Here is a 9,766-nt window from a genome sequence, read left to right on the forward strand (position 1 = left end):
GCTGAGCTCTTTTGCTTTCTGTACGTTCTGTCCCTCTATGTCATCCACATCTATTTCTCTTTCTGAAATTATGCTATATTTTTGGGACTTTTCTTTTTCCTTATGTGTGATTTCGTTAAGCCTACCCACAGATTCTCCCATTCACAGTTGCTTTTATTCTAATTGTTTAAGTATGGCTTTCAACTCTATATTTTTCCTTTTCCATTTCCTTCTTGAAATTTTTTCTCCTTTAAGCATTCTCTTCTCTTGGTTTTCATGCTGCATCTCACAGCTGTTTATGTTTTCTTCCTGCATCATTGTTCCTTCTCACTGTTCTTTTCTTTTTAAAAAGATTTATTTATTTATTTTAGAGAGAGAGAAATAGAGCATAGGTAGGGAGGAGCAGAGAGCGAGAGAGAGAGAGGGAAAGAGAATGAGAATCTCAAGCAGACTCCCCAATGAGTATGGAGACTGATGTGGGGCTTGATCTCACAACCCTGAGGTCATGACCTGAGCTGAAACCAAGAGTTGGACACTTAACCAACTGAGTTACCCGCACTCCCCCTCACTGTTCTTTTCTAGTGCTTTCCCTTTTCCCTGAACTCTAAACCTTCACCCATTGGTGCTCAGTCTTCTGTCTTCTTTTTTTCTCCCCCCAGCATTCTTTCCTTCAGTTCCATAGACTTAAAGAATATCTACTCCTGTGATTTTCAAACCTAAATTTCCAACCCAGCCTTCTCTCCAGAAACTTCTAGTCAGCCTTCTAACAAATCCATTTCAACGTCCACTGGCCCCCCATACTTAGGAAATTGAAACCACAGCTTTACATTTTCCCCCCAAAGTGTGCTTTTCTTCCATCTTTCTTAGTTTTGAAATGGTACCACTATCTGCCCAACTGCTCACACCAAAAACTTCATATTTATTATTGCTACCCTTTCCCAAATCTCATCTACCATTTGGAGGGCTTAGACCTGTCTCTCATGATCATGAGAAAAATCTCCTAACGTCAGGGGCTGCAGATCTCATTTCCTACCCAAATCCTTCACTCCTTGAAAAGGTAACACCAATTTGCTTGGGATGAAAAACAAATTGCTTGGAGATGGAAAAATTATTTAATTAGAGGGTAAAAATGTCTAACTCCAGGAAGGTTGAGGATTAAGGTTAGAAATAATGAAGTAAATTAAATGCGTAATATTAGTACTTTTGCATTAAACTAAGAAATAACCTTTGTATATTATTTATTTGATATACTTGTAATGTTTAAGAGAACTTGGTATATTAGAGTTGCGACTATAATTTAAAATGTCTAATTACTAATTTACACTTGTGATTTTAAAACCAAAAGTATAAAAATATTTTATCACAAACTTATGATAAACTATTTGTAACATTAGTCAAGTTGCAGTAAAGAACTTCCTCGGTCCTTTGTAAGTTTCATTTGGTCATATTATTGAAATAGTTAAAAGAGTTAAGTATCTTCAAAGTATAAAGGATAAAAATACTAAAGTTCCTTAAAAGTGGTTGCTTCAATTTATCAGACTTTGAATAGAAAAATGAGATTTTAATGAAATAAATTAATATTTTCAGTCCTGTTAATTTGAAGGGGGGAAAAGCACACACACACACAAACCCTTAGGAAGTACTGATATGTGCCTGCAATAAAGTAATTTTTCAACAAGTATGTATTGAATGAAAGAATGAGACCAAATCTATCTTAAAATTTAATCCACTGGAGATCTAGGTGCACAATGTGACCATTTATTTAATGAGGAAGGGACCAAAGCTTTTGGGGAGGAATCATAAAGGATTTGATATATTCTATTAGCCTTATCAGCAACCATATACCTAATAACTTCCTGATATTGCTAGAGCCAAAACATCCACCAGTCCCTGTCCACATTCCCATGTGTTTGCTAGACTTCCCTTTTCTCAGAGGGCAAATAGATAAGAACCTTATTTAAAGCAATTAAATACTGCTAGTAGAGCTAGTAAATACTGCTAGTCATATGCCTGCTCTAGGAAAGAAACTCATTCACCTAGATACCTCAGTCCACGGGCCAACACTGAGACCTCATTTCAGTAACTGTACCATAGACCGAGTCTGTGGCTTGCATAATAAATTCTGGACTCCAGAAACCATTTTTAAAAGTCTCATTTTCATTTTAGCAGCCAATTCAGATTACCATATTGTTGATTTGATCAACTGCCAGAAAAATTCAACTTTTAAGCTTGGTGTAATTTCAGACTAGACCATGCTACCACTATTTAGAAGATCTTGCAGAAACAACCTTTGAGTTCTCTCCAGGTCAATTTAAAAATAAACATAATTATGCTTAAGATGGTAGACCTAAAGCTGAAATGTTCTGTAGTCAGATGCTCATCTTGTGCCATTTTACAAAAATCTTCCCAGAACCCAGCCATTGGAACCAAGTCCCTAGTACCAATTTTATACATTGGAAGCGTTTGTAGGGTAAAAATACCAAAATCTTCTCCTAGTCAGACCTGACTCTTTTTCTTCAGTAATCTCTGCTTCTATGTGTAAACTTTGTAGATGCATCTGTTTTGAGTTACATAAATACACCAAAAACATATTTTATACCAGGAAAATTTATGCATTCCATATTCTCACAGTTTGAAAATGGCCAAATTTATTCTCTTGAATAAATGTTCTGGGGATAAAATCAAAAGAACAACTCAAAAGCAATATTTTGAGGGGTTTTGCCAGAATCAGAGAAAAAGAAGGTACATAAAAATAGACACATGTTTATAATACATATATCCAAATATCTATTTATCCTGAGAAAGGGGATATACTGCAAATAATTCAAAGTGATTTGGCATTCAAAATTTCTTTATTTTTTGCTTGAAATATGTTTCCATGCAAATATTTCTATTTGCATTGTGTTTAATATTCTTGTATTTAGTTCAAAGCAAATAAATGAGTTAAGAGGGTACTAGTTGGGACCATATAGAAGAAAGGATTTTATGCAGCACTTCTATGACTACTAGTAGGTTTTCACCACCAAGATAGTATCAACATTGAGACTGCCCCCTCCCAGAGCTGCTGGCAGGCAAAGAGAAATGGATCTCTATGCCACTACCCTTCCTTACCTCCTTCTGTAGGGAAATGTGTGTCTGGGGTGCAATCTCATGCTCTATTTCTCTACCCTACTCCTGATAACTGCAGTAAAAAAAGAATTCTAATTAAGGTTCAAGAACAGGAACAAGCAAGTAGTGGATGTGGAAGATGGGATTCTTGGAAGGGGTAGCAAAAATGGTTAGACAAGTACTTCATTTAGAGCTACTGTGTCCTCTTCAGGGACAAGAAATCCCTGACAATTTCCCAACCCAAGCCCATAATCCTAACATTAACTAGTTTCCACTCATGCTTCCTAATGCTTGGTGCTCTTTCTTAGCTCTGGCCCCATGACCATATGTACTATCATCTGCAGCATAGGGTTAACTCTGCCCACCCTTCCCTTCATCTCTATGGATATGCCCACCCAGCATCAATTATTATTACAAGGAGAACATCAGCTAAAGAAGTTGGAAAGCTGTTCAATTTCCCGATTTTGTCTTTTTGGAGGGTAACCTAATTCAAGCTAATAATTTACTTACTTAGAGCTATTACGGATTTAATAGCTTAAAAAAAAAAAACAAAATTTGAATGTTAAAAGAAAAAAAGTCCTAAGAAAGGGAAGTGTTTCAAAGATTTTCTCTGCATAACACATTAAAAAAACCTTAAAATGTCAATTAAGGGGGAAAAATTACAGGCAAGATCAGTAGGGACATTTATCATCAAGCAGCTGGGCAGAGAAGGTAAGGGTAATACATTTAAAATCAAGATTTGCCAGGAGTTCATCACAACTGAGATACTCTTTTTGAGAATAACAAAGAGAAGATTCTATAGATGGCCATTTACTTTCTGGATTAGAAGCATGAAATGTTAGGGCACCTGGGTGGCTCAGTCATTGAGTGCCTGCCTTCGGCTCAGGTCATGATCCTAGGGTCCTGGGATCAAGCCCCACATCAGGCCCCCTGCTCCGTGGGAAGCCTGCTTCTCCCTCTCCCACTCCCCCTGCTTGTGTTCCCTGTCTCGCTGTGTCTGTCTCTGTCAAATAAATAAAATCTTTAAAAAAAAATATGAAATGTTCATGGAAACAGCTCCTTCTTTCTGTCTCCATTTCTGGTAAGATTTTGCACATTCTGGGCTCCTGGTCCTATGTGTACATCCTGTCTTTGACTAATTCTTCACTAATCTCTTTCTGAAATGTTTTGTCATTTTCTATGCTGACTATTTCTGAAAATTTTACTTTACTTATTTCTTTTTTTTTATTTATTCTTATTTTAATCCCCATACATTACATCATTAGTCTTAGATGTAGTGTTCCATGATTCATTGTTTGTGCATAACACCCATTCTCCATGCAGAACGTGCCCTCCTCAATACCCATCACCAGGCTAACCCATCCTCCCACCCCCCTCCCCTCTAGAACCCTCAGTTTGTTTTTCAGAGTCCATCGTCTCTCATGGTTCATCTACCCCTCCGATTTCCCCCCCTTCATTCTTCCCCTCCTGCTACCTTCTTCTTCTTCTTTTTTTTTTTTTCCTTAACATATATTGCATTATTTGTTTCAGAGGTACAGATCTGAGATTCAATAGTCTTGCAAAATTCACAGTGCTTACCAGAGCACATATCCTCCCCAGTGTCTATCACCCAGTCACCCCATCCCTCCCACCCCACCCCCCACTCCAGCAACCCTCAGTTTGTTTCCTGCGATTAAGAATTCCTCATATCAGTGAGGTCATATGATACATGTCTTTCTCTATTTGACTTATTTCGCTCAACATAATACCCTCCAGTTCCATCCACGTCGTTGCAAATGGCAAGATCTCGTTCCTTTTGATGGCTGCATAATATTCCATTGTATATATATATACCACTTCTTCTTTATTCATTCATCTGTCGATGGATATCTTGGCTCTTTCCACAGTTTGGCTATTGTGGACATTGCTGCTATAAACATCAGGGTGCACGTACCCTTTCGGATCCCTACTTTTGTATCTTTGGGGTAAATACCCAGTAGTGCAATTGCTGGATCATATGGTAGCTCTATTTTCAACTTTTTGAGAAACCTCCATACTGTTTTCCAGAGTGGCTGCACCAGCTTGCATTCCCACCAACAGTGTAGGAGGGTTCCCCTTTCTCCGCATCCCCGCCAACATCTGTCGTTACTTTACTTATTTTTTTTTACTTCTTTTCCATTAGGGAACCCAGTATCAACCCAAATATCAACTCTGTCTGGTATAAACATGGAGCAGAGATGGATCTCTATCAAGAAAAATCCCCAGAGAATTTTCACACAAAATGGGAAGCAATAAAGAATTTACGCTCTCAAAATATAAATCCCCTTAACAGTTCCAGAAGTTCCTTAACAAATCCCCACAAAGCTTTGCATTTCTGTTACTGTTTTTTTATTTTTCTCAAGAACTTATATTTAATAATAAAAATGAATTAAATTTTAATATTGATTTAACTTTGTTTAATTCCTAGTGTGGCCATTAGATTTTGTGTAGTATCTTTCATTATAAATGTGTAATTTTTCAGTCACGTTGTGAATTAAATAGGTTTTCAAATGCTGATCTGGCCAAGCAATAGCTGTTTATAATGTTATACATATAAAAAAGAATATTATAAATAACTAATGTCAAGAAGACTTTTCAAACACAGTCTATTTTACATTGAGCTGTGACTGAATAGATGTTTGCAGAACAATCATCTATATGTCCAAGTTTCTCATTATAAATCAAGTTTGGTAAGTTTTCCCTTTTATTATGTCAGCTGTGGGATCAACAAAACATACTGTGAACCTCAGCAATTATCTTCATAGAGAAAGTCAGGTGGAGAGTGTGAGTGTGGTCCAGTCAGTCTAACATGTATTTCAACTTTCTTGCACATGCAGAGATTGAAAAGTTTGTGAGGCAGCCAACCCACTGCCCTGATTTCAGTACCTGGAAAGAAGCTACTACCAGCTTCATTAGCAGAAAAAGTAATCTTTTACATTTGTCTGTGTTTAAAAACTCATAAAATCTTCTGGTAAAATACAATTTGACCTGAAGATTCTGTAATAAAAACTCACAATTATATATCTCTGAAGCTAATTTTTATGTGCATAAAAATATGTTGCAGAAGTTCTGCCAATGGTTTTCATTGAGCAAAACTTGCTCCTTTAAATCCCTCTGGATTAAGTGTCCATATATAGCCCCATGGCAATTGAGCCTTGCCTGCACAGTTTGAAGGTTTCACAGAGTATGGGAGCAGTATGAAATAGACATGGTGTTCTTTAATTTTTAAACATTTGCAGAATATGGCTTTCATGGCTCACCAATCAAAAATCTAAGATAAATTATGTATAGTGACATTTGACATATTTTTCTTAAGGCCTATAGCTAACTAATTTTTCTCAAATTATCTATGCCTCGGTGATTTTATCCTTAATTAATCTTGGTTTTATGAAAAAGAATTTAGGTTTAATTTCCAGAGAAATGATTCCAGAAATATTTTCTCCAACTATCAGCCTGTAAACTCTCACCCAAACTTTTTATTCTTTCAAAATTCTTTTTATTAAAAAAGACTACATCTTCAGAATCAAGTACCACTTCCGTCCAATAATTAATATGATTCATCAGTTGAACAAATATTAACTGAATACCTCTTCTTTGCCAAATATTGTATCCAGATAAAGGAAATAACTTGTTGCTGAGTAGATTCAATAATATTGAAAACCTTACTCTTCTAGCTAATATTTACTGAGTTCCTCTTATGTTCTAAATACTCTGTTGGTCATGGGTTTGCAAAGAAATGATTTGAAAACCTGCCCTTGAAAAGCTTACATTCTTGTCAGGAAGACAGTAATAAACAAAAAATCACAAAGGGGTAAATGACCTAATAGAGGTACTGTGCAAAATATGAAAACAGAGAAAGGGGAGGATCTAATTTTAATGTAAGGCAAAGATGGTTCAAGCAATCTTCCTAGAAGAGGTAGAACTTGAGCTAGTTCATGAATGGTAATGAGGGATTTTCCAAAGAGAAAAGTGGAGAAGGGTACTCCAGAAACAATATATATGTGAATCCACAATAGATGTGAATTTATGAAAATGAGAAGAAAGGCAAGTATTTTGGTGAAGCAGAGTGTAGAGTTTAGGGGAGCAATAAGATGTGAAGACACAGTCTTGAAATCTGGACCTGCTAAGAGATGCTGTCCTTGGACATGTGTCCTTTGATTCACATAGTCTCAGAGTAAACACTGAGAATTTATTGATATTATTTTTTTATATCTGCTATTTGCAGTTGAAGAAAAGGCAGGCCTGGAGCCAGCATACCTATGAGTCAGGGGTTGAGAGTAGGTCTACACGGAATAATGAAAAAAATTGAAAAAGACTAAGGAGAATTTTTCACCCAGTCTGGATCTTCAACTTATCAGTACAATCAGCATCAGTTGTACATTTCCACAGGGCACTTTGGTAGACCTGAAAAGCCTGAACCAACCTCTGGGAAAACACTGGTTTATCTCCTGTTTTGTGCAATTATTATATTCAGTTTATTATTCTTTGTCCATTCAAAAATTTTGTAACTTTTAATTGTGTACTAGCATCTATCTACTGCAATGCCCATGTACCTCCTATACAAATTGGATTTTTATTTTATAGGTTATATAAATACCAAGATAGGTTCAATTTGGGGAGTTATGTATGTTTCATCCTGGAAGTAATATCTAAGGTGAATGCAAAATGATTGAGCCAGACATATTTACTAGCTGGCCCTTGGTAAATAATTCAGATAGTAGAAGATCAGCTCCTGAACTCAAGTGTATGGCACTCAGAATGAAGGGAAAGGGTCAGATTTTAGAGATCACATGTACAGTTTCAGAACTTGGTAACCAAATAGATCAAAGGAATGAGAGGGAAAATGATGATCTCTGGGGACCTTCTTTCCAGATTAGCCAAACTCACACCAAAAATCAGAAGAAAATCTGGGTTTAAAAAACAGAAACACTATTTGAAGACATAAGAGAGCTACCCAGCAGCCAAGACTTGAGGTGTTCAAGGTCCCAGAGAAAAGGAAAATGCTAATAGGTGAGTCAAGTATTCTCATTACCCTGCCCCTAGATGCATTTGCTATTCATAAGTAGACTGGAGCCAAGAGCCTCAAAATGAAAGAGATAGAGAAGCTAAACAGGGTGACTGACACTCTCATAAATACAAGAGAGACATAGAGTTCGACACCACACAGATGAAGTAGACCCGGCAAGCATCATAAACTTTCTATGGGGACTCCTGGAAAACTATGCAATAGAGGTAAAGGTGAACTGGAAATAGGTCAAACCTCACAGAATTAAATTCATATTTGATCAGCTTAATCCCAGATTAACAAAATTTCACTATCTGAAGGAAAGACATTCAGAATCTTTCCAATTATTTATACACAATATCTAGCAGATAAAATATTACCATGCACACCAGAACACAGATCGATTGATCAAAACCCAAAAGGAAAAGAGATAACTAAAACAGATCCATAGGTGATAAAGATATTTGTTTTGTCAAACTTAAACTTTAAAACTGATAACAAAGACCTATCACATTCATAGGAACAGCAGATTGAGCCAAATGACAACAGAATGGTATCTTCAAAATGCTGAAAGAAAATAACCAGCAACCTAGCATTCATACCCAGGAACAATATTCTTCAAGAACAAAGTCAAAATAAAGTCATGCCAAGCCAACTAAAACTGAGAGATCATTGTTGGCAGACCTACACTAAAAGAAATAGATGCAGAGTTACTTAGGCATAAGGAAAACAATCCCAGAAGGAAGTGGAGATGCAAGGGGGAATACGAGGTAACAAAAAGAGTAAATATGTGAGCAAATATAAATAAATACTGACTATTAATACAATAGTAATGTTTGTTGAGTTTAAAATACATGTAAAATTAAAACGTGATAAAAATATAACAGCAAGTAAGAGGCTTACATTGTAAGAGAATGGATAAAATTAATTGACATTAGACTCTGATAAAAGGGAAAATGAAATAATAAAAAAATCAGTTAATCAAAACAGATAAGAAATGAGAGAAAAAGAAATATAAAGGAAGCTGAAAAAATCGTAAACAAATAGTAAGATTATAGATTTAAATGGAAATATAAGAACAATTACATTAAGTGTAAGTAGACTAAGCATTCAAATTAGAAGTCAAAGTTTTCAGACAGGTTGCAAAAAAATAAAATCAAAACATACGTTGCTTATAAAAGAAATATTTCTCTATTAGGACACAGAAATACTAAAAAAGAATTTTAAAAAGGGTATCATGAAAACACTTAGAAAAAGTGAACACTTATAACTGTATTAATGCCAGATGAAGGCCCCTTTAAGGCAAAAATCTGTAATAAAGGTAGAGAGGGCTATTTCATAATGATTTCACTAGGAAGATAAAGCAATTCTAAAGTAAAATATATAAAGCAAATCTGAAACTAAAAGGAGAAATCTTATCAAAACTAAAAGGAGAAATATAGGGAGCCTGGGTGGCTCAGTTGGTTGAGCGACTGCCTTCGGCTCAGGTCATGATCCTGGAGTCCCTGGATCGAGTCCCACATCGGGGTCCCTGCCTGGCGAGGAGCCTGCTTCTCCCTCTAACCCTCCCCCCTCTCATGTACTCGCTCTCTCTCTCATTCTCTCATTCTCGCTCTCTCAAATAAACAAATAAATCTTTAAAAAAAAAGAGAAATA

The sequence above is a fragment of the Mirounga angustirostris genome, unplaced genomic scaffold, assembly GCF_029215605.1.
Source record: "Mirounga angustirostris isolate CCGP_5_RB_7025 unplaced genomic scaffold, mMirAng1.0.hap1 SCAF_2, whole genome shotgun sequence".
Taxonomy (NCBI): Eukaryota; Metazoa; Chordata; class Mammalia; order Carnivora; family Phocidae; genus Mirounga; species Mirounga angustirostris.